Consider the following 26,477-nt stretch of genomic DNA (forward strand, 5'->3'; position numbering starts at 1 on the left):
CACCTAAGCTTTACCTTTTCTTACCAATCCAAAGAAAATTCCAGTTCTGACCACTACTATCTATTTTTCTCCCACCATGAAAATTTCCTCAGTGGACCTTCATCATAAGAAGCCAGAGCAGTGTCTAGGAAGGACAGCCAACGGTGATGCTCCTGTCCCACCTTCTCACACTGGTGGCTTCCTTCCTGTCAGGATTCTCTTCAGTGCTCCCTGCACATCAGGGTTGTGGAGGCTGTAGATGACTGGATTCAGCACAGGGCTTAGGATAGTATTGAAAATCCCAATGTCCTTGTCCTTATCTGAGGCTGAGACAGAACCTAGATGCATGTAGCTGAAAAAGCCAGTCCCATAAAAGAGGCAGACCACAGTGAGGCGGGAGCCACATATGGAAAATGCCTTCTTCCTCCCCTCTGCTGAGCAAAGCCAAAGTACCGCAGCTGCAACATAGGCATAGGACACTGAGATAAGGATCATGGGAATCACTCCCATAAAGGTGGCCCCTGCAAAGAGCAGCTGTCCATTGAGGTGAACACTAGAGCAGGAGAGCTAGAACAGGGGTGGAAAGTCACAGTAGAAGTGGTTGACCACAGTAGGACCACAGAAGTCCAGCATGGACACAGCCACTGTGTGAGTCAGAGCATTAATGAAGGAGATGGTGAAGCAAATGCTCAACGTGGTGCCCTGGACTTTTAGACTCATACACGTGCTGCAGGTGAGTGGCTAACAGATAGCCAGCTAGCGGTCATAGGCCATGGCTGTCAAGAGGTGACAGTCCACACCAGCCAGAAGATGGATAAAGAAGAGCTGTGAGAAGCAGGCAGCAAAGGGAATTATGCACTGGTGACTCAGCAGACACACCAGCATTTGAGGAACAGTGACAGGGATGCACCCAATGTCCAGCAGAGAGAGGTTCCCCAGGAAATAGTACATCAGGGTATGGAGTTTAGGCTCAACAAAGATGGCCTCCAGGATGCTAATGTTACCTCCAACTGTTATTACTTAAGTAAAGAGAAAGACAACAAAAAGGATGTATTGCAGTCCTACATGCTCTGTTAGTCCCTGAGAGATGAATTCAGTGACAGTTGTCCTGTTCCCCCCACACCTGGCTCTATAGGCCACTGATGAGAGCTGGAGGAGGTGGAGACTCAGACCTGCCAAAACAGGGAGAATGAAACCTGAGCATCCACCTGTATTTGCAGGACACTGGTAAGGGATGGACTGGACCTGCCAATTAGGACAGACATTTACCTAGATTTGGTCCAGACTCCTGAAAGCTTCTAATAAACCAGATGTTAGCCCTTTAGCTGGTGGCTCAGGGGAGGACCAGAGATTTCCAAGGAGAGAGTTCAGGCAGAGTGACTCTTGACCAACATAGTGTGAAAGTACTTCAATATTGTTTACAATGATAACACTTTGTCAGTGTGTAGGAACTAAAAAGCATATGATACTGACTCAGTGAATATACAAGTTTCTGGATAGTAGTGAGGGTCCTAGTACAAGAGAAGTTGTTGTCTGGTGAAATCAAAATGTTTGAGGAAAAACAGGAGCAAGAAGCCAACCAAAGTTCAAAAGCACTGCGATAAAGTCTATGCCTAATGTCTTCCTTTAATTTTCAGAAAACCTCTTGCTACTAATGCTATTAATTATATAGGATTATAACATTCATGCTTTGAAAGATTAAGTAAGCACCCTTAGGTCCCAAAGCTCTTGAGAACACTGATCTTCAACTAAGGACCATCTGACACCAAGGCCACACTTTCACAATACATTACTTGGACATGTGTTGCCAGTGAAGCTCTATGAATGACATCATGTAGAATGAAAAGAATTAAGATATTCCCACAACTTTTGGTGTTAGCATCTTTACATTTTAAGTAAGTCAGGATCTCATTCACTTATATTTTCACCAATAGTTATTTATATAATGTCATCTGATTCTGGATATGTTCATGATAGGATTAACAGACTGAGCATGACAAATGAGACAAATAAGACAAATAAGGTACAAGGATGATTTAAGTTCTTAGGCTGAGCACATGGAAAAAGATAGTCTTTAGTAGATGTAATGGGATCATGATTTTTTGTATGTATGTGTGTATACTTTGAGAGATAGGTGATTTCCTAAGGCTAAGAGAGATTGAAGTCCTAGGGAACATTTAGCCAGCTTCCCCACTACCACATGCGGTGGCTGGTAAGCCCAAGGTGCCCAGATAATTGAGGGGTAACCTAAGAAATCCAAGGTCCTTTAACTGTGACTAGAGAAGATCACTCTGCAAAGGTACTTTAGGCTCCCCTTTTCTGGATTCTTCTGCTTTTACTTGTTTCTGTTAAAAACACTGACCCTTTTTCACAAATCCATCTCTGGAGGCACAATTTTAGGCCTTTGTTCAAGCAAAGTTTTCTTATGCAACCCAATCTTTAGTTGAAATTTCTCTCCTATAACATCACAGACAGTGAATAACTGAGTGATTCCTGCTCTTTCCTGTGGAGACAGAGACAGGAATATGAAGCATTCAGAGGAGTTGTTCAGAGTCATAGCATGGCCAACTGAAGCCATACTCCAGTGTGATGAAGCTCATGGACCACCACACGGGACTCTGCAGCACTGCCAACACCACAGTCCCCTCTACCCTGTGATTTTCTACAAAAACTGTGGGCTATCCCTTCTGATTGACAGGGGAAATGTGAAGCTCACAAAAATTCACTTGTTTAAAGTCATACATGCCAGAATTTGTTCTGGATAGAGTTGGTTCTTTTTCTGCCAATCCCTGCTGATGGCTTAGGCCTTGCCACACATATTCACACATACTCACACACATATGTGTTTGTTTTTCCTTCCCTTGGTGTCACTCAAGCTGGAAAAACTCATTATGATATGTCACTGCCATGTATGGGTTCCAGCATTACTCAGTACTTTAGTCACCTATGGAGGAGGGAAAGGTCACCAGAGGCTCCTGAATGGCTTTCTCCTGCCCTTACTTGGGAATGAAGTAAAGTAGGAAGTCTGGAGTGCCGGGACACTTACCTTCAGACAGCACTGTGGCCACCCTGCAGACTGGAGTGAATGTTAGGTTGGCTCAATATGGCCAGCTCCAGAAAGCTTACAAAGGTAGTGTTGGGGCTCAGGGATTATGTCTTGGTGCTCATTTGGGAGCTATTCCATACCCAGAAGCACTAGAAACAAGGTTCCCCAGGGATTACACAAGGAGGCAGAAGAAAACAAACCACCACAGTCCTTATGGGTTTCTCTCCTCTGCCTAAAGAAACATGAGATTCATACATCGTCCAGCCTCCTGGTGTCTCCAAAATGGAGGAGAATATGAAATGCAATCCTGCGTGCTTTGGTGACTTGCCATGGCCACCCAGTCAATTCACATTTGGAGTTCAGCTGGGGCTCCACATAATCACTGATTCTGAGACTTTCTGCATTCATTTTTCATTATTTAATGCATGGTTTTGTAAATGTGACTTAATTAAGGTAAAACCTTAACAATAGCTTTGTGTTTTGCATGAAGTATGCAGCCATGGATCCAGCATGGCCATCAACGTAGAGGACATTTGAAGGACTTTGAACTGTTCACTGGAGATCCTTTGTAGTCAATGCCCTTACCACACTATAGCCACAACAATGTCTTAAGACATCTGCCCCCATGGTTTCTCTTTTCCAGTGTTATGAATACAATCATGCACTGTACAGACTTTTTTTTTTAATTAATTTATTTATTTGAGAGCGACAGACACAGAGAGAAAGACAGATAGAGGGAGAGAGAGAGAATGGGCGCGCCAGGGCTTCCAGCCTCTGCAAATGAACTCCAGACACGTGCGCCCCCTTGTGCATCTGGCTAACATGGGACCTGGGGAACCGAGCCTCGAACTGGGGTCCTTAGGCTTCACAGGCAAGCACTTAACCGCTAAGCCATCTCTCCAGCCCCACTGTACAGACTTTTTGTAAGTGAATTCATCCAACCAGTATAACCCTTTAGATTCATGTGGGTTTGCTATACAGTGTCTTCCCTTATTTATGTATGATATAACCCTGAGTAGCTACCTGACACTGTGGATAGCATAAAAACCCTACATACAAAATACTTTTCCTATGCATACCTGTGATAAACTCTAATTTATAAATGAGAATAATAATAATAGCTATAATAAACAGAAAAAAATTTTGAGGCATGCACAACAGACTGACCTTTTTTATGCAGGAGAGAGAGTAAAATAGAGAGAGAGAGGAGAGAAATGATTGGCACACCAGGGCCTCCAGCCACTGTAATGAACTCAAGATGAGTATGCCATCGTGTGCATATGTGCATCACCTTGTATGTCTGTCTGGCTTACATGAGGTCTAAAGAGTCAAACATGGGTCCTTAGGCCTCACAGGCAAGTACCTTAACCACTAAGCCATTACTCCATCCCAAAGGGAACAATTTTAATAATGTACTTTAATGAAAGTTATTTAAGTCTTTTGAATCATTAATTTCTGGTATTTTCTATTTAGTTTTGTCAAATCATGTAGACCACAGTTAACTAATGTGAAACATCTAAAAACAACGTAGTAAAAGGAAGCTTCTGTACTAATGATCTAATTTCTTTTTACATGGAGTTGTTATTTTGTATGTGTTGTGATTTATCTCATTTTTGTTGATTGCATCTATTTTTTTCTAGATTTTAGCCAGTAAAAATAATGCTAGAGGGCTGAAGAAATGGCTCAGCAGAAAAGGCTCTTGCTTTTGAAACCCGACATTCTGGATTCAATTCCCCTGTGCCCAAATAAATCCAGATGCACACAGTAGCATATGCAGTTCTTTGAGTATCTATATATCTTCATTCTCTCTTGGAAAATGGCCCAATTACTTCATTTAATATAAGTGTATATTTAATTTTGTAAGAAACTGTCAAGCTGTTTCCCAAAGTGATTAATGCTTTTTTGATGCCTCCCCATAGAAAAATGAACAAAATTTTCAGTTGCTCCACTTAAAACTGTGTCTTTTAACCATTCTGTCAGTACTCTCTTGTGGTATTGTGGGTTCCCTGAGCAACAGTGTGCCAGCAGGCAGGCACAGACAGTGTGCAGGCAGGTGTAGGGGTCTGGAGTGAGTAGGCCAGACCCCTGTTTCAACACCTGCCTCTTCCCACCTCCCCAGTCTGGGTTCCCTGCACATGTCTATGCAGGCAGGCACAGCAGGCTGGAGTGAGTAGACCAGACCCCAGTTTCCTGGCTCCTCCCACCTCCCCAATCTGGGTTGCCTGCTCAAAACAGTTTCCTGGCGGGCTGGTATGATGGTCTGAAGTCAGTAGGCCAAACCCTTCCTTTCTTGCTCCACTTAGTCCCCTGGTCCTGTTAGGTCCCATAGTGCCCTACTTTCTTGGCCTGTAACTCCCAGTATCAGGATGTGGTTTACATCAACAATGAGCTATTGATCAAAGAGACTTACAAGGTTTCCCAAAAGAAGAAAGATTTCTGTCAGAGTACTTGATGACCCACCAAAGGTCAATGGTAAGACCCTACTGCTAAAGACACCATATGATGTTGGTACAGAACATGGAGACACCTGGCTGGAATATGGATGAGACAGTCCCCAGACAGAAGGTGCTACATGAGAAACTGGGGGAAAATTACCAACATCTGTCCAAGCAACTTGTGGTGTAAGCTACTCAGCAGCAAACAACCTAATGTGATGCTCAACAAGTGCAATAGTGGCACTCAGCCATGGTGGGTAGTCAGCTGCTCTTGAACTGGCTAATGGATCTGCTTAGTAGAGCAGAGTCCACTCTCCAATATCAAGCTCCCATAAATCTTGGGCCATAAGAGCACCATCACCTGTTAAATTCCCTCTAAAATAATAATTATTATCCCATTTATCTGGTGCTGACTTCACTCTCCATTGGAGAACCTGCTTCTCTTATGCAGATGGATGCAGAACTTGAGGAGATAATCCACCCATCACACCTCACCAGAGCCCAGCTGAAACCATAGAGTATTTGGGGAAATGAGCAAGAGTGCTGCTTTCTTGGTGAACCTGGTACCAGCGAAAGGGTGAAGGAGATATACACAGAGAACACTCAAAACCTACCAAACCAGATATCCAGAGACACAGAGATTCCTAAGACCTCATCATTGAAATAGACCTAAAATGATCCCAACATGGATCAGAGAAATTCACAGAAGAGCCACAACTTGGGATATTATGCACAAAGACATTGCCTCTCCCCAATGCCTGATGGCTACCCCCACAATGCATGACCCAAAATCCCCAATGAGGTGGGTCCCTTCATAAGGGAGAGGACAGGGAAGAGGCTAACAATGGTACCAACATGGCTGTTTAAACACTGAGTATGTACATAACTAAAAAAAAAACTGGATCCTTCTATCTGTTGTCTTCAAGAAACCCACCTCACCACCAAAGACAGACACCTACTTAGGGCAAAAGTTTGGAAAATGATATTCTAAGCAAATGGAAATAAAATCAAGCAGGTGTTGCTACATTGATATCTGATATAAAAAAAAAAAAAGACCTCAAACCAAAAAGGAATCAAAAAGGACAAAAAAGGCCACTTCTTACTCAAGGGAATGATCAAATATGAGCAAATCACAATCATAAATATATATCTGCCAAACACAGGTGAACCACAGTTTATAAAACAAAATTTACTCTACAAAGAAACATCAACATCATCATAGTCAGAGACTTCAATACTCCACTATCATCAAAAGACAGATCATCAAAGCAGAAAATCAACAGGGAAATAATAGAGCTCAACAACATCATAGATTAACTAGACCTAATGGATATCTACAGAACTTTCCACACCAACTCTACAGAATACACATTATTCTCAGAAGCCTACAGAACCTTGTCAAAAATTGACTATATATTAAACAATAAGGGGTGCCTTTGTAAAGTCAGGAAAATTGAAGTAACTTCCTGCATCATGTCAGATCACAGTGCTTTAAAGCTAGAAATTAACAACACAAACATCAAGAACTCCACCAGCTGCTGAAGACTAAACAACACACTTTTAAACAATGAATGGGTCATGGAAGAAATCAAAAAAGAAATTCTAAAATTTCTGGAATTGAATGATAATGAAAACACAACCTGCCAAAACTTATGAGAACCAATGAAGGCAGTCCTAAGGGGAAAATTCATAGCCCTAAATACTTTCATTACAAAAATAGAGATATCCCATATTAATAACCAGACTGTCCACCTAAAGGCACTTGGAAAAAAACAAGAATCTAACTCAAAACTCTCTACATGAAACCAAATAATCAAGATTAGAGCAGAAATTTGAGGAAAAATGATTGAACCTGGAACAGATCATTCTCAGTGAACTTACCCAATCACAGAAAAAAAATCACCACATAGTCTCACTCATCTACAGCACCTAACCTGAATCTACCCAAGATACCTTACATAACCAGCAAGCATTTCATAGACTAGACACTAGGAGGGATGGGGTGGGAGGGGAGGGCATCGAAGGGGTGGGAAACACTAATCTAGACCCAAACAGCAATGGTACCATAAAATTCTACTTCCTAAAAGGCAGACCAAATAGCTGAACCTTCACCAGGCCCTTACAGGAAACACCTGAACCACAAGACACTGGAGAGGGTAGGATCAAGTCTAACCTAAATCCTCTACATCTTCCCTCCCTCCCTCTCCCTCTCCCTCTTCCTCTCTCTGTCTAGCCTCTCTAACTCCTATATATTAGTTACCTTTTTTCCCTCATTTTCTCAGGGGGCACTGACCTGTAACTCCCAGTACCAGCATGGGGCTATCTCCCACAGTGAGATTTTGATCAGAGAAACCTACAAGGTTTTCTAAAAGAATGACAGATTTCAGTAAGAGTACTTGATGACCCACCAAAGGTCAGTGGTAAGACCCTATTGCTGAAGACACCATATGCAGCTGACACGTAAACTGGAACTGCATGGCTGGAAGCTGGAAGAGAGTCAGTTCCCAGACAGTCAGCACGTCTAGTGCCAGAAGGTGCTACATGGGCAACTGGGGGAAACGACCAATATCTGTCCACGCAACTCATTGTCCAACCTATGTAGCAGCAAATAACCTGTTGTGATGCCCACACAAGTGCAATAGTGGTTCACAGCCATGGTGGGGAACCAACTGCTCTTGATTTGGGTAACTGATCCCCTCAGTGGTACAAGACCCATAGCTGGAACTGGGAAACAAGTCAGAGCCATATCCAAACATAAGCCCACTCTCCAATATCAAGTTACCATCAATCACGGGGTACAAGAGGACCTACACCTATTAAACTCTCTATAAAAAAAGTAAGGGTTATCTCATTTGACCTGGTGCTATCTTACTCTCTGTTGGAGAATCTGCTTCTCTTTTTCAGATAGATGAAGATCCTAAGGAGAGAGCCACCCCATCATACCTCAAAAGGGCCCTGAGTGAAACTAAGGAAAATTGGAGAAACAAGCAACGGTGCTGTTTTCCTGATGAACTGGATACCAGTACAAGCGGAAAGGAGACCAACCCAGAGAAATATCAACTCCTACCAAATCAAAGAGCCAGAACCCCAGAGGCCCCCAACACCTCATCACTGAAGCAGACCAAAAATTAACCCAACATAGCTCAGGGAAATTTTGCCGGAAGAGTGGGTGGAAAGAATGTCAGAGCCACATGTTGGGTCATGATATACAGAGACATTTATCATACCAATAACTGTGGGCTAACCACACAATGCATGACCCATACTCCTCAACAAGGAGGGTCCAATGGGAGGGGGTAGGTCATGGATGTGCCTAATAATGGTACCAAACTGCCTGTACTTTCAGAATAGAAAAATAATTTTAAAAACTAATAAATGAAATGAAGAGCTGGTTTGTGGAAAAAATGAATAATATAGACACACCTCTGGCCAAATTGATCAAGCAACAAAAAGAGAAGTCTCAAATTAACAAAATAAAAAATAAAAAAAAAAAGGAGAGTTTACAACAGACATCAATGAAATTGGAAGAATCACAAGGGCATACTTTCAAAACCTCTGCTACACAAAATTAAATAATATTGAAGAAATAGATGAATTCCTAGACATATACTGAAAGACCCAGAAACTAAATGATGCCATGACATGCTTCAATAAAGCACTGCCCTGGCTAGGCCTAAGTTCCAAGTTTTAGCTTTAACAAAGACAGCTGCCCTGATATGTGGTCAGGAGAGATTTCCACTTAAGGGCCTGAATCAGCCCCCAGACATGCCCAGAACATGCCTGAGACTTGCCAAAGACATGTCCCCCCTGCTTCCCTGCCCCAACCAATAAAAACACATACAAATGTTATTGCTGCTTGTTTATCCAATCACAATGGAGGCTACCTAGTCCCTCTATCCCCCACCTGCCATCTTTGCCCACCAATGTCTTAAGCCAACCAGAAGGGCAAAAGTACAGTCAGTGTTTAAATCAAACAATCATGTACCCATCCCCTACTCCTTTGTTTGAATCCCTATATAAATCCCACCCTTCTCCTGCTCTGTGCTCTTGTATGGATCCACTGCATTGGTGAAGTCAAGAGACTGAGCTTAAGCTGGAAATAAAGCTCCTTGCCCTTGCATACATGTTTGGTTCTCATTGTGGTTGCTGGGGGGGGGGTGCCGAGAACTGGGCATAACATTTGGGGGCCCGTCCGGGATCCCCCTACCAGAGACCCTGTGGAACCCCAACATATGGAGCTCAGGTTGCCAGCTGGTAAGTGTGTCTTTGTGTTTTGTTTTCTCTGGATATCTGTTATCTGTCCTTCCTTTCATCAGAAAAATTGTGGTTGGACACATGCACCCCTGGAGGCCATTTCTTTGGACAGTGGATCCTGGCTGCCCCAGGCCCACCTGACGGGGATTCCAACCCTTTGGTGGATTTGCAGAGGTAATGCAAATGGCGAGAGGCCATTGTCTCAGTTTCAGTTTTGTAGTCGCTAGCCAGCTGAACTCTTTTGCTGTCTCTTTTTTCTGTTCTTTGTTGGAATTAATGTTTGTGTGATTGGACAGATGGCACAGACACAGACTACCCTGCTTTCTTTACTGATGGACCATTTTCAGGACATTAAAGTTAGAGCTCGTAAACTTAGCATAAAGAGAAATAAACTTATTACTCTTTGCAGGTCCACCTTTAACGTGGGCTGGACACTAGAGGGCACCTTTCACCTACTGATCATACAGCGAGTCCAGGAAAACATCTTCCAAGGACTTCCTGGCCATCCAGGCCAGATCCCTTATAGCCTGGTTTGGTGGGACCTGGTGGAAGACCCCCCTCTTGGGTTAAACCTTTTCTTCCCCCTCCACAGGAGACCACTACTGTTCTGATGGTGAAGAAGAAAAATAATAAATCCGATGACTCCCCTTCCTCTTCTCCCTCTGCTCTCTTATATCCTAGGCTTCCAAATTCCCAGGAAGAAGAATTAATATTCCCTCCTCTCTACCCTCCTCCACCTGCAGAACCACAATCTCAGGACCCACTACCAGTAGTCCAACCCACACCAATATTAAGCCCTCCCCACACTCATAGTAGGGCACCTCGGAGTCAAGCCCCAGACCCAGAAGCCACAATGTTTCCTCCCCGGGTTATGGGGCCCCCAGACCACAATGGAAACCAACCACATTATTACTGGCCATTCGCCACTAGTGACCTATATAATTGGAAAATGCAAACTCCTAAATTCTCTGAGAAACCTTAGGGACTTATTGATCTTTTAGATTCTATTATTTTTACCCACCTACCAACTTGGGATGATTGTCAAAAATTATTACAGATTATCTTCACTACAAATGAAAGAGAGAGAATCCAGACTGAAGCCTGAAAATTGGTTCTGAGTGCAGACGAGAATCCCACCAATAATCAAGCTATTATTGATACCTTCTTTCCTTTGGTTAGACCTGACTGGGATTTCAATATGGCAGTAGGTAAGGAGAAACTCCAGGTGTACCGCTGGACTCTAATGGGGAGTGTCAGGGCTGCCACTAGGCATCCCACTAATTTGGCTAAGGTTAGTGATGTGCAGCAAAGTAAAGATGAGACTCCTGCCGCTTTTCTGGAAAGACTTCTAGAAGCATATCAAACATATACCCCTATGGACCCAGAGCTTCCAGAAAATATGACAACAGTTATTCTTAGTTTTGTTAACCAGGCAGCCCCAGACATGAGGAGGAAGATTCAAAAGCTGGACAGGCTAGCAGATAAGTCTTCAGGACCTAGTGGCACTGGCAGAACGAGTGTATAATAACAGAGAGAGTCCTGAGGAATGCCAAGCCCAAGCCATTGCCTCAGCAAATGAAAGAAGTACCCGTAATTTGGCCAAGATTCTCCTGGCAGCCACTGCAGAGTCCCCTGACACCCAATGTCGGCAATACAAGAAACTTGCAGAAGAGCAAGGTAAGAGGGGACCTTCACGAGAGAGAACCAAACTTCTTTGTAACCAATGTGCTTACTGTAAAGAGATGGAACACTGGGTAAAAGAATGTCCTAAGAATCCTTCTCAGAAAATCAGCCACACAGAGCAAGTGCATGTCCTGAAATTAGAAGGACTTAATGACTGAGGGAGATGGGGTTCAGATCCCCTCCCCAAACCTAGAGTAACCTTAAGAGTGGAGGGGACACCTATACATTTGCTAGTGGATACTGGGACACAACATTTGGTGCTAACAAAGCCACAAGGGAAACTGTCAGATAAAAAGTCTTGGGTACAAGGGTCCACTGGTATGAACCAGTATTCATGGACTACCTAAAGAACAGTGGACCTTGGTATGGGCCAGGTATCCCACTCTTTCATGGTCATAACTGAATTCCTCTACCCCTTACTGGGAAGAGACTTACTAACCAAAATAGGAGCTCAAATTTCTTTTCACCTGGATGGGCATCATCTTACCAATAGAAATGGGCACCCAGTACAAATATTGACCATGCAATTAATTAGAAGATGAATATAGACTCCACCAACAACCAAGTCCCATGATGGACATTGCTGAGTGGTTGCAAAAGTTTCCTGAGGCTTGGACAGAAACAGGAGGGATGGGGTTGGCCTCCCATCAGCTGGCCATTTGGGTGTAATTGAAGCCCAAAGCAACTCCCATCAGGGTGAGGTAATATCCCTTGTTGAGAGAAGCCTGTATGGGAACCACACCCCATATTAGGTGACTCCAAGACCTTGGGGTGCTTTTCCCCTGACACTCTGCATGGAATATTACACTCCTACCAGTAAATAAGCCACATACCAGAGATTATAGGCCAGTCCAGGACCTAAGGGAAGTTAACAAATGGGTGATGGATATCCACCCAACAGTGCTAAACCCTTATACCCTCTTGAGCTCCTTGCCTCCCTCCAGAGTGTGGTATACTGTTTTGGACTTAAAAGATGCCTTCTTTAGTCTACTGCTGGCAGCACAGAGCCAGCCCCTATTTGCTTTTGAATGATATGACCCAGAACAAGGGTTTAATGGACAATTGACCTGGACACAGCTACCCCAAGGATTCAAAAACTCGCCTACCCTGTTTGATGAGGCTGTGCATGAGGATATGTGTGAGTACTGGCAACTGCACCCACATTTGACTTTATTGCAATATGTTGATGACATTCTGATAGCTGCAGATACAGCTCAGGCTTGCCAAGCAGGCACAGAAGATCTACTAACAATTTTAGGAAACTTGGGGTATCATGCTTCTGCCAAAAAGGCCCAAATTTGTTTAAGAGAAGTAACATATCTGGGATACATTCTTAAAGATGGACAGAGATGGCTATCCCAGGCCAGAAAAGAGACTGTGTTAAGTATACCAACTCCCACCACCTGCAGAGCAGTGCGTGAGTTCCTGAGATCTGCTAGGTTTTGCCATTTATAGATCCCTGGGTTTGCTGAGAAAGCCAGGCCCTTATATAAATTGACCAAAGAAGGAATTCCCTTCCAGGAATCCTTCTCAGAAAATCAGCTGCACAGAGCGACCAAAGGACTTCAGCCCAGGATCAGGCATTTAATGAAACAAAACAGGCCCTACTGACTGCACCTGCATTATTGTTGCCTGACATTAACAAGGCCTTCCACCTCTGTGTAGATGAAAGAAATGGAATAGCTAAAGGAGTGTTAACTCAGACATTGGGACCTTGGAATCAACCGGTTGCTTACTTGTCAAAGAAACGGGATCCTGTAGCAGCAGGATGGCCACCATGCCTACAAATAATAGCAACTACAATCCTTTTAGTAAAAGATGCCAACAAATTAATATTAGGGCAGGAATTGCAGGTTGTCACTCCCCACGCCATGGGAGTTCTCAAACAACCTCCCAACCGATGGATGAGTAATGCTCACATAACCCATTATCAAAGCCTACTTTTGAACCCACTTCAGATACAATTCTCTCCTAACACAGCCTTAAACCCTGCCACCATGCTGCTGGAGCTGGATCTGGATCTGGAGGGACCCCTCCATGATTGTACAGAGATCCTGAGTCAGGTTTACAGTATCAGAGAAGACCTACTGACCAGCCCCTGCCAGACACTAAAGTAACTTGGTATACTTCATGAAAAATGGACAAAGGTATGTGGGGGCTGTGTTAGTGAGTGAGACAGAGACTGTCTGGGCGGTGGCATTACCTAGAGGGACTTCTGCAAGAGGAACTTATTGCTCTGACAAAGGCTTTGCAACTAGGCAAAAGCAAGAAGCTGAATATGTATACAGACAGCCAATATGCCTTTGTGACTGCCCATGTGCATGGGGCTATCTATCAAGAGAGAGGCCTCCTCACAGCAGAAGGAAAGACAATCAAAAACAAAGAGAAAATTTTGGACTTGTTGGCTGCCTTATGGTTGCCCACTCACCCCATGAATTGGATTACAACTTCAGCAAACATGTGTCCTTTGGGGGTCCCAGATGCATCCAATTCATTCAGATTACTCAATCTCACTTTTAACTTTCTTAAGATCACTACCAACCTCACCAGAGAGGACTATTGGCATTGTTTAGATCCGAGGCCTCCATACTATATTGGTTGGGCAACAATCAGAAATTTGTCAACCCCCCCCCCAGAAAGCCTAGTGAGATGCTCCTGGGGAGAATCCCCAGTCCTTACCCTTCAAGCTATAACAAGGAAAGGACTTTGTGTAATAAGGAAAGGGGGAAATCTAAATAATTTCCCTTACCTCAAGCACCTTTGTGACCACACTATATTTACAAATAATAGTAATTCCTATCTAGTGCCTCCCAATGGAACCTGGTTTGCTTGCACCACAGGCTTAACCCCCTGTATACACCCACAAGTTCTTCAATACTCCAGTATGTGTGTTCTATTGACTCTATTCCCTCAAGTTTATTATTACCTTCCCTTCAGCTTGTATATGGAAACAGCCCTGGAACATCACAGACAAAAACAAGATTTTGGGGCTTCAGCAATCCTTCTTTCAATGTAAATTGGATCTGGCATAGCTGCAGGAATTGGCACTGGAATTACAGCATTAATTAGGGCAAATCAGAATTTTCAGGCCCTAAGTAATCTTATAGATTCAGATCTTGCTCAATTGGAAAAGTCTATTCGTCAATTAGAATGGTCAGTAGACTCATTAGCTGCAGTGGTACTTCAGAATAGAAGGGGGTTAAATCTACTCTTCCTACAACAAGGAGGACTATGCCAAGCTCTGGGAGAACAATGTTTTTATACCAACAACTCAGGAATTGTTAGAGATAGTTTAGTTATGGTCCACAAGAAACTGGAGGAAAGGGCCAAAGCTAGACAACAGAATCAAAATTGGTATGAATCTATGTTCAGTTGATACTTGTGGCTAACAACCCAGCTTTCATCCCTAGCTGGACCCCTGATTCTATTATTGTTGTTACTAACCCTTGGGCCCTATATAATCAATAGACTGATCTCCTTTGTCAGGGAATGAATTAATACAGTCCAGATCATGGTGCTAAGAACTAAGTACCATCCTCTACAACTTCTTCCCTAGCAAAGACCCAAGGTTGGGTCTCCTGAAGTTACAACTAGAGGGGGGAGTGAAAGACCCAGAAACTAAATGATGCCATGACAGGCTTCAGTAGAGCACTGCCCTAGCTAGGCCTAAGTTCCAAGTTTTAGCTTTAACAAAGACAGCTGCCCTGACATGTGGTCAGGAAATATTTCCACCTAAGGGCCTGAATCAGTCCCCAGACATGCCCAGAACATGCCTGAGACTTGCCAAAGATTTGTTCCCCCTGCTTCCCTGCCCCAACCAATAAAAACACATACAAATGTTATTGCTGCTTGTTTATCCAATCACAATGCAGGTTACCTAGTCCCTCTAGCCCCTGCCAGCCAACTTTGCCTGCCAATGTCCTAATCCAATCAGAAGGGCAAAAGTACAGTCACTGTTTAAATCAACCAATCATGTACCCATCCCCTACTCCTTTGTTTGAATCCCTATATAAACCCTACCCTCCTCCTACTCGGTGCTCTTGTATGGATCCACTGCATTGGTGAAGTTAAGAGACCGAGCTTAAGCCCGAAATAAAGTTCCTTGCCCTTGCATATGTGTTTGGTTCTCCTTGGTGGTCACTGGGGGCGCCGAGAACTGGGCATAACAATACCAACTAACAAAACTAAACTCAGAGCAGATTAATCAACTAAACAAACCTATCGAATCCATGGAGATTAAAAAGGTAATCAAACACCCCCTAAAAAGAAAAGTCCAGGATCAGATGGCTTCTCACCAGAATTCTATCAAACCTTCATAGAAGAACTGAAACCAATATTTCTCAAAGTGTTCTGCATAGTCAGAGATCAGAGAATCCTCCCTGACTCCTTTTATGAATCTAGCATCACCATAATACCAAAAAAAGACACAGATGCAATAAGAAAAGAAAACTATAGGTCTATATCCCTAATGAACTTAGATGAAAAGATCCTGAACAAAATCTTTAAAAGCCAAATTCAACAACATATCAAAAGCATTTTCCACATTGATCAAGTAGGCTTCATCCCAGGGAGGCAGGGATGGTTTAACATGCAGAAATTGGTCAGCATAATACACCACACAAATAAACTAAACCATAAGGACCACATGATCATCTCCATTGATGCAGAGTAGGCCTTTGGCAAAATACAACAACACTTCATTATCAAAACACTGGAAAGAAGAGACATGGAGGGTTTATAGCTCAACACAATAAAGGCTATATATAAATCTCCTAATGTCCAAATAATATTTAATGGGGAAAAAATCATCAAGGAGTTCCCACTGAGATTGGGAACAAGACAGTGGTGCCCACTGTCACCACTACTCTTCAATAAAGTACCAGATGTACTAGCCCAAGAAATATGACAGGAGAAAGAAATAAAAGGGATTCAAACTGGAAAAGAAGAAGTCAATTAACTCTAGTTTCAGATGACCAGATCCTATATATAAGTGACCCAAAAGTTTCCATCTCAATACTTTGAAGGGTGATAAATTCCTTCAGCAAAGTGGCAGGATATAAAATCAATGCACAAAAAATAGTAGTTTTTCTATATGCAAAGGACAAATATACAGAGCAAGAAATCAGTGTGGCTATCCAATTTTCAACAACAACTTGGATGACCATATGTAGAAAAATGAAATTAGACCCATTCATTTTGCCATACACAAATATCAAGTCCAAATGGATTAAAGACCTCAAAAATATGATCTGAAACTCTTCAACTACTGGAAGAAAAAAATAGGAGGCACCATCCATGATATATGACTGGGAAGACACTTCCTGAATAAAATCCCAGTAGCCCAGGTAACTAAACAGGACTCAACCTATGGGATCTCATGAAGTTAAAAAGCTTTGCCCAGACAACCATACCATAAGCACAGTCAATAGGTTACCCACTGAATGGGAGAAAATATTTGCCAGCCACACCACTGACAGAAGCCTAATATCTAGAGTCTACAAAGAACTCAAAAACTGAACAATAATAAATCAAACAACCCACTCCAAAGTGGGGAAAGAACTAAATAGGGGGTTTGCAGACGAAGAATTACAAATAGCTAACACACACATAACAAAATGTTCAACATCCATAGCCATTAGGGAAATGCAAATTAAAACATATATAAGATTCCACCTTACTCCAGTAAGGATAGAAAGCATTAAAAAACCAAATGAGGGCTGGAGAGATGGCTTAGTGGTTAAGTGCTTGCCTGTGAAGCCTAAGGACCCTGGTTCAAGGCTCGGTTCCCCAGGTCCCACGTTAGCCAGATGCACAAGGGGGCTCACGCATCTGGAGTTCATTTGCAGTGGCTGGAAGCCCTGGCGCACCCACTCTCTCTCTCTCCCTCCATCTGTCTTTCTCTCTATGTCTGTTGCTCTCAAATAAATAAGTAAAAAATGAACAACAACAACAAAAAAAACCAAATGAAAATAAATATTGGCAAGAATGTGGATAAATAGGAACCCTCATTAACTGTTGGTGGGAATGTAAGCCAATACAACCACTATGGAAACCAATATGGAGACACCTTAAAAGGATGAATAGAGAGTTACTGATGGAACCTGTTATTCACTTACTGCACATTTACCCGCCCCCCAAAACTCCACATCTCAGTCCAATCATGTTTACAGCTGCTTAATTTATAACAGCTAAGAACTGAAATCAACCCAGGTGCCCATCATTGGATGAATGGATAACCAGATGTGGTATATCCACATGACAGATATTCCACATATCTAGTGTGTGTGTGTGTGTGTGTGTGTGTGTGTGTGTGTGTGTGTGTCCTAATAATCTTTTTAAGATCTTTATTTGGCATATGGGGGAATCTTTGTTTAAGGCCTCTCCAGTGGTGTGGGTTAGTGAATGAAATTGGATAGCCTCTAAGACAGTGTGACAGTGAGCCACAGAGGCCAATTGATCAGCCAAGCTGTTTCCTTCTGACAGGAAACCTGGTAAATTTTGATGACCTCAAAGGTGTTGTATGAAGATAGGGTGGACTCTCTGTTTGAGTAGGGTGTGAGCCTGGATCATTAAGGGGGATATAGGGTTGTAATCAAGTCTAATGTGAGCTTCAATAAGATTGGGCAGTAGGTTTACCACATAGAGGCTGTCAGAAAATAAGTTGAACAGCTCTTGAATAGTATGTAGAGCCAGAACGACTGCAAAAAGCTCTTTCCTGAGAGATAGACTTGATGGGCTCAGGTTTAACCCCAAATTTGTACTGTGATGATCCCTCTATTTAAAAGGGTGATATACAACCAGGGAAGCCTCCAGGCGTCCCCTATCTGTAAAGGCAATGAGGAAGTCAGGGTTGGGTTGAGGTAGAAAGATCCTGGGGGTTCTCCACTCCAACCTGGAAAAAGAGCTCATCCACTTATGAGGGCCATAATGGCAGTTGACGGTACCCAGGAACCCTTCAAGTGCCATAGCAACCCTTACATTATTTCTTTGGAGCCAAGTGAAATCAGTTATCTTATATGGGGTAATAATGGAGTGAGGCTCGATATCAAAGAGTCTAATGGCAGTTTCCCTTCCTTTAATTATGCAATCAGAAAGGTGATGACAGATGGGTGGACTATAAGCCATGCCCTGAGGTAAGCGAGTCCACTCAAATCTCCTATCTGGGCCACAAAAATTAACAGTGGGTACAAAGAATGCAAATTTTTCCATGTCTCCTGGATAGAGAGGGATAGAGAAGAAGCAATCTCTAATGTCAATGATAGTAATATGGTATATATTGGGAATGGCTGGGATCCATGGGAGTCCCCTCTGGGGGGTTCTGAAGGGGATCATGCATTCATTGATCCAGGACCCATTAGGCTTTTTTATGACAAAGACAGGAGAGTTCCAGGGACTAGTGGACGGACGGATATGTCTGCCCTCCAACTGTTGATCAATAAGTATGTGGAGTTGGTGTAACTTAGAAGAAGGGAGAGGCCACTGCTCAATCCATATAGGATCCCCCAGTCTCCACTGGATTTTAAATGGGGGATCTGGGCAGTGGCCCTTAGAATTGTGGGTGTTCACTGAAGTACTTTTGTCTGTGTTGCTCAAAGTAAGGGTCATCTCTATAATTGGGATGGCATTCAATCCCTTCGTCAAACTGTTGATATTCTTCTTCATCTAACAAACCATTATAAAAGGCATTATGGTCAGTAGTGATGAAAGCCTTGGCATCTCCAAGGATGTCTTGCCCCAGTAAGTTAGCAGTGAGCCCAGTCACCATGAGAGGGTGGACTTCTCCCCTGCCCCCACCTGGGTCAGTCCAAGGGAGCCACATGGCAGTCTCCCAGGAGGTGGACTTCCCACCAACTACCAGTAGGGGAGGGCTGGGCACAAGCTGCCAGGAGGGGGGCACTTCCTCCTTTCTCAGGACAGTTTGGTCTGCTCCAGTGTCAATGAAAAGTTTGAATCTTATATTGCTAATATTTAAGATAATTTTGGGACTAAGGACAGGGACCAGAGGGATAGTCCAATGGGCTTTTATGGTGTCTTTCCCCTTATTTAATGGAGCTTGGGGGAGCCCTGGGAGGAGTTTAAAGGCTTTCCCTGTAGGTCAAACTTTGACGGACACTCCTTAGCCCAATGAAACCCCTTCTTGCATTTAGGGCAGCGGGTGCAAAGGGCGTTGGTTGTCCCCCACCATCCCCCACCAGAGGGCAAGGGAGGCTTTGTCTTGTTGAGGCACTCCGTTTTAAAATGGCCCTTGTCCCCACACCCAAAACGTGGATTTTTTAGGATTTAACTGTAATGCACAGATCGTAGTGGACAAATCTCTCTGTTTATTTTCCTGAAGGGTAACAGCCATGGCCCTAGCCTGATGGGAGATAGTGCCAATGTCCTTGGCAACTACAATCCATCTACTCATGGAGTTGTCCTTGAGACCCACACAGGCCAGGCAGTGATCACCCATCATCCCTTCCCAGACCAACATTTTAGTAAATTAATCCCATAATTCCCCTGGAGGAAATTTTCTTTGGAGACCTTTTTCCACCCTATCTATAAATGTAGCCAAGTCTTCAGATGGTTTTTGTGTAATACCCATAAGGAGGGGGGGGGGGGGTTCAGAGGGTCCCTCATCAAGCTTTCTCCATGTTGCCAAGCCCAGTGCCCTGACCTGGTACCTATACGGATCAGGTATAGCCACCTGTTGAGTGCCTGCAGCATATTGATCAGAGGAACCAGAGAAAATCCTAAAAGTTATGGGCACAGGGGGCTGTTGACTGGTTTCACTCTGCCTATGTATGGCACTCATCTTTTAAAAAGCCACCACTTAATGTATAGGGGACCCAACAAGACAGCCCTGAGTAGATTTTTCTAATCTTGGGTTGTACAAGGTTGATGGGCAAGTCCCTGTAACAGGGTCTCAGCCCAAGAAGAGTTAGGTCCATCCTCCAAGACTGCCTTTTTAAGCTCCTTAAGGTCCTGAGCTTCCCATGGATACCAGGCAGCAGGGCAATTGCCCCCAGGATTTAGATTGACAGGAAATAGAAAAGCAGTTTCATTTTCTGGAGACTGGGTGGTTGAATATGAAAGGGGGTGCTGGAGGGGTTCAGAAAGGATTAGTCAATGGAGGAGGTGGGGGAGGTCCCCCAGAAGGCCAAGGAGCACTCCCAAAGGGATCAAGTGAGGTGTATAAGTATCCACCCTTTTCAGGGGTTTTTAAAGCTGTATCTCCAGGAGGAATCGCCAGATCAGGCTATATACTGTCTTTTTCTTTTTCCTCTGCCTTTTGTTTTTGTTTTGTTGGCCTTGGAAGGAAGCAGCCCTTAAGGGCTGAGATCGTCAGGAGGACCCCTAAGGGGGTTATCTGACCCTTCTCCACATGTGCCAAATGAACAAGGGCCTCTACCCTATCCCAAGTGTCCCAATCAAAGAGATTTCCTTCCAGCAGCCATGTCGCCACCTTAAGAAGGCAATCCCAGGTCTGTCAAGCCTGATTATCAGTCAAATCAAGTGCTCTACTCTTAGGAGTGTCCTGAGAGATTCTAAGGCAGGACTGGATTTAGATGTACACTGTCCCATATTATAAAGTCGAGAGAGAAATGTCTATAAAATTAGGGCAATAGCAACCCACAGACACACGAGTACAACAAAAACACAAGGACACAAAAGATAGGTAAACATGCTGTAGAGTTAAGTTCAGATTTAGATCCGTGACGGCCAGATGAGTCTGTGTCCTTAGGGGATGGCTCAATGATACCAAACACAGTGCAGATGGGAGCAGCTCTCCCCAGCAGATTTGCTTCATCTTCTGGGATGGAGCCCTCACTCAAATGAGGGGGCAATATGCCTTGAGTCTCCTCCAGGTCTGCCCACATGGTGTGTCCACTAGAGATGTATGACCCGTTCAGAAATACAAAAGCCGCAGATGCAGTTTGCTGGTGAACCAAAAGTGAAAGGAAAGATAAAGGGAACAAAGAGATGTTGACAAGCAAGTACAGGTTATAGAAGTAAAGTTTAGCACATTAAATATGAAGACTGCCTCATAACTTATGAGGGTACACCCACCTGCACATCGATTGACCTCCTCAATAAGAATGCCTCACACAGGGCACCAGTTTTCCAGGTTCCTGTAGCCCCACATTGGGCGCCAGACTGCCAGGCTCCCCTAGCAGGTGGTGCTGAGGAAGGGCCAGGCCTGCTGGTTCCTCACAAAGGGTTAAGGAGGAGGAGGAGTGTTGACGGCCAGGAACACACTACCAAGCCGGGAGTCTTGTCGAAGCAGGAACTCACTTTATTGTTACAGGTGGTTGCCTATATAGTGTTGAGGATGAAGGTGGGGATTCTAGGAAGGAGGGAGAGGTAAGGGCCAATAGTATACTGTGACTTTTGAAATGATTGGTTCTAAGTGTGCGCACGGGAATTCCAACTCCTATGTGGAAGTAACAGGCCAGAGGCCCTTAGGCATCTTGCTGAGTCATAGCTGGCCAGAGGCAGATTGCCAAACTTGAGCTAGGCTCAGGAAGTTCCATTAGGCCTCGCATCCGGGCCTTTCAAGGCCCAACACACAAGTTGGGATATTTTGCACAGAGACATTGCTTCTCCCCCACCCATAATGCATGACCCACAATCCCCATGGGGTTGACATGCATCCCTAGTGAGGAAGGCTTTTTCAAAAAAGGGGTAGGTAGAAGGAAAAGGATGGTACCAGCATGTATTGTTTACATACTAAATATGTCCATATCTAATTTAAAAATAAAATTAATTAACTTTTAAAAATCTAAAAGAGTTATAATAAAAATAATTTCTTCAAAGGAATATAACATAAGCCAGCCACTACAATTTACAATTCAGTGTTAAATATATAACCTCAAGACATTCAACATGAAAGAAATATGAAAATGCAACTTATTCTCAAGAAAAAAAGAAAGCCAATCCATGTGTAGTGATGGCATACACCTTTAATCCTGACACTCAGAAGGCATAGTTAGGAGGATCACAGTGAGTTCAATGCCAGCCTGCAACTACATAGTGAATTCCAGGTAAGCCTGGGCTAGAGGGAGACCCTACCTCAAAAAAAACCAACAAGTCAAAACCAAAAAAGAAATCCAAGGAGACCTCATCAAAAAGGAGTAAAATTAAAAATTAAAAATGATCAAAATAAATGGACCTGTGGTCAACTACAAAAAGGTGACATATTAAATTGTCACAGTCACAGAACTCTTCTGCCTTCTATATGGACATTCTACATGTAACTTACTATGGCTATGATTTTAGAGCAGGGTAAAAAATATGTGAAAAGGGTAAAATAAAAGCTTCAGAAACTTGATACAGATGACATACTCACTAAAAAATATTGGCTTTGGCTTCAATAAGAGATGATATACCCTAGTTGGGCATGATGGTACATGCCTGTAATCCTAGCACTTGAAAGATTGAGGCAACTGAGAAAGACAGAGGAAAAGAAAAGGAGGAGAAGGAGGAAAAGGGGAAGAAGAGGATGTGGAAGGAGGAAGAGAGGAGATGGAGAAGGAAGCAAGAGGAGTAGTAGGAGAGGATATCGTATGCTAATATATTTCCATTGTACCATTGATTGTACCACTGTTAGCCCACTGGTCACATGAACCTCCACATATGCTGATTAAGGAGAAGATAATGCCATGTATTTTTTACCCATATGGGACTACCTTGTAGAAATTCATATCAGGATCTGTTCAATATAAGCCTCGCCTGCATTACTTTCTTCTAGGAAGCATGTTTAGTGGTAGCTCCAAAGCACCAAAGCATTCCAGTCAGTTCCCATGTAGGAGCAGTGACCAATTCCCTATGATTCTTCTAGTCCTGACTTCATTGACAAAGGGTTCAGGTTCAGAGATCAGAGAAGAAAACTGAGGTCTAGTCCTAGAGACCAACACTGGGCACCAGTTTCAGGGATCAGATACAAAATGGGGATAAATTTCAGAGCAACAATGTTTACAGCCATATAAAAATGTGATCAGTAAGAAAATAGAGGAGAAAGAGCAAACAGCAGAACCGCACTATCTGAGGATGAACTCCCCCTCTTTTTATTAGTTTACAGATAGATGCTGCCTAGAATGAACATCTAATTATTTTTTTTCAAATTTTTGTTGACAACTTCCATGATTTTAAAAAATATTCCAGGTATATTCCCTCCCCCCACTTTCCCCTCTGAAACTCCATTCTCCATCATATCCTCTCCCCCTTTCAATCAGTCTCTCTTTTATTTTGATGTCATGATCCTTTCCTCCTCGTATGATGGTCTTGTGTAGGTAGTTTCAGGCACTGTGAGGTCATGGATATACAGTCCATTTTGTGTCTGGGGGGAGCACGTTGTAAGGAGTCCTACCCTTCCTTTGGCTCTTACATTCTTTTCACCATCTCTTCCACATTAGACCCTGAGCATTGGAAGTTGTGATAGAGATATTACAGTACTGAGCACTCCCTTCACTTCTTTCCATCACCATGATACCTTCTGAGTCATACCAAGGTCACTGACATCTGAAAAGAGAAGATTCTATACCAAAAGTGAAAGTAGCATTAATATAAGGGTATGAACATTAAGAGAAGTGCTTAATGGGCAGTTAGATTGGTATCGTATGTACATTTAGCCAGACAGCACCAGATGTTACACCCCTAGGGCTCATTACTACCCCTGTTTTAAGTTTTCAGTATCAGAGATGTATTGCTTGCCATGGAGCAGGCCTCCAGTCCAATTAGAGGGCAGTTGGTTTCCACCATGACAGACGTGCCACTATTGTACCCGTTGGCTCATGTGGTCTGGTTGGCCAAATATAAGGCTTGCAGTGTTCACTGTTGAGTATCTTCACTGGTGATTTCTCTTTCTCCCAATGAACTGTATGCAGAAGGGCTTCTTCCAGATTTCTGTCAGCTGGTCTACATCGAGGAGGTTATCAGCTCACTTCCAGCAGGATTTCTCAGTGGTCTTGCAGCCCAAGTATGTGGAGTCTTCAGCAATAGGGTCTTACCATCTATTCCTGGTGGGAAACCAAGGGCCTTTGCAATGGCCTATAATGTTTTGGGGGCATCAGGGACCTCCCTGGCCAACAACTCACTCGAAGGTATCCCATCCCTGGCACTGAAAACTTTCTAGCTACAATCTATGGCTCCAGAGTGTTCCATTGTCCCAAAAAGTAGAATTCCATATGATTTATTTTTATCCCCTTCTATTTTGATTAGCCCTCCCTCCACCTTCCCTTTACTCAATCTCTTTCCCTGACCTCACTTTGGGCCTTTTCACCCCAATTAATATATTCTTCTACTATTATATATACAATACCATCCTATTAAATATCCCCCTCCCTTCCTTTCTCTTCCATTTATATTTCTTTTCTAGTTTACTGGCCTTTGCTACTGAGTTTTCGTCCTACTCACATGGAAGTTGGATCATCTGTAGCTAGGATACACATAGAGCATCTAATTATTAAATATCTAAGTGACCAGACATCAGAAGTGGAGTGAAGTCAGGTAGAAGATGGGCTTATCATGATGCTTACTTTGCAATGCATGTGCAATAACCCTTATTAGACTAGTGTATATAAAGCTTCTGGAACTTGGAGATATTAAGAAAGATAAAATCATTGAGTGCATGAAACATCTCAGAATGCCTTACTTAAAGTAGCTGAATTTCCCAATACACTGAAACAACAATGCTTATAGTGGCCCCTTTGTTCTAGTCTGGAGTTTAAGGAAATATTTCCAAATTTTTGCTGTTAACTTTGTTGTTCAGTTGTAGATTTCAAGCAGACACCTCATATTTTACTAAAGAACAACATAATAAGATTTTTTTCTAGTTTAATGTATTGCAAACAGTTATGACTCTATGAAATTTCATTGAAAACTATTTTAAGGGCTAGAGGGATGACTTCAGTGGTTAAGGCATTTGCCTACGAAGCCAAAGGACCCAGGTTCGACTCCCCAGGACCCATGTTAGCAAGATGCACAAGGGTGTCCACACATTTGGAGTTCATCTGCAGTGGCTGGAGGTCCTGTCACACCCATTCTCTCTCTTTCTCCTTCTTTCTCTGTAAAATAAATAAATAATAAAATATTGACTTTCTAGACCCTGGAAACATCTTCCAGATTTCAAGTATGTTAAATTCTGAAATTTGTTCTGACACTGACCATGACCAAGAAACAACTAAGTCATATTGCACTTTAAGATTGCATCAATATGGGCTGGAGAGATGGCTTAGCGGTTAAGCGCTTGCCTGTGAAGCCTAAGGACCCCAGTTCAAGGCTCGGTTCCCCAGGTCCCACGTTAGCCAGATGCACAAGGGTGCAGGGAGCGGCTACAGATGCCATTACAAGATGGCGCTGACTTCCTGCTGAGAGTTGTGACGAACAACTCCCTACTTGGTCATATCCTGGCGACAGTCTTGCTTGATGCTGCGCGTGCACATGATGTAATGCGTCCTGGGCCTATCCCGTGGCCCTGGGTGGTGGGTGAGCAGGTGGCGGCCAATCCGTAGGTGTCTTGTAGTATTACACCCTATAAAAGCAGCTACACTCCTGCGCCCCGGCCCCTTCGCCATCAACTTTCCTGTTAACCAAGAGGCTCTCCAATAAAGTGTGATCGAGAAGGATCTTTGTTTGCTGGTCGTTCTTCTCCTGCTGGTCAGGGAGTTTGCCGCAAAGTGGTGCCGAAAACCCGGGACGCTGGGTGCCTTGTAGGCATCGGGCGAGGGGCTGAAGAGGATCCAGAACTTGACACACGGAGAGGAAGACCACAGTAAGTTACCCCAGTCATGCTAGACCCGTATTTGATTCTTGCCATTTTTATTCCTGTGTGGTTCATTTTTCTTGTTGTCTGCTGCTCTTGGTGCCGTTGTGACAAACCTGGAAGGGAGTGCCGTTGTTTTGAAGAGGATTAGCCTCGCAGTACGAATCGAAAGTAAAAGACCTTGGTAGATAACAGGGTTTTTCGATCTGTCGCACGCTGCCTTGTCCTCTTCTTCTGGCCGGTAAATTCGCTGGTAGATAACAGTGTACGCCATGGGCAATTCCCAGAGCACGAACTTTGCATCCGATAGCTTTGTCCAACTAGTAAAGGAACTGCA

The 26,477-nt window shown here is 43.4% G+C and overlaps 1 pseudogene; it reads right to left on the bottom strand.

Annotated features, from left to right (window-relative positions):
• Positions 1–165: 165 nt before the first annotated feature.
• On the bottom strand, positions 166–26,414 carry LOC101595879 (annotated as a pseudogene).
• Positions 26,415–26,477: the final 63 nt, after the last annotated feature.

Source organism: Jaculus jaculus, chromosome 9, assembly GCF_020740685.1.
Source record: "Jaculus jaculus isolate mJacJac1 chromosome 9, mJacJac1.mat.Y.cur, whole genome shotgun sequence".
Classification (NCBI taxonomy): domain Eukaryota; kingdom Metazoa; phylum Chordata; class Mammalia; order Rodentia; family Dipodidae; genus Jaculus; species Jaculus jaculus.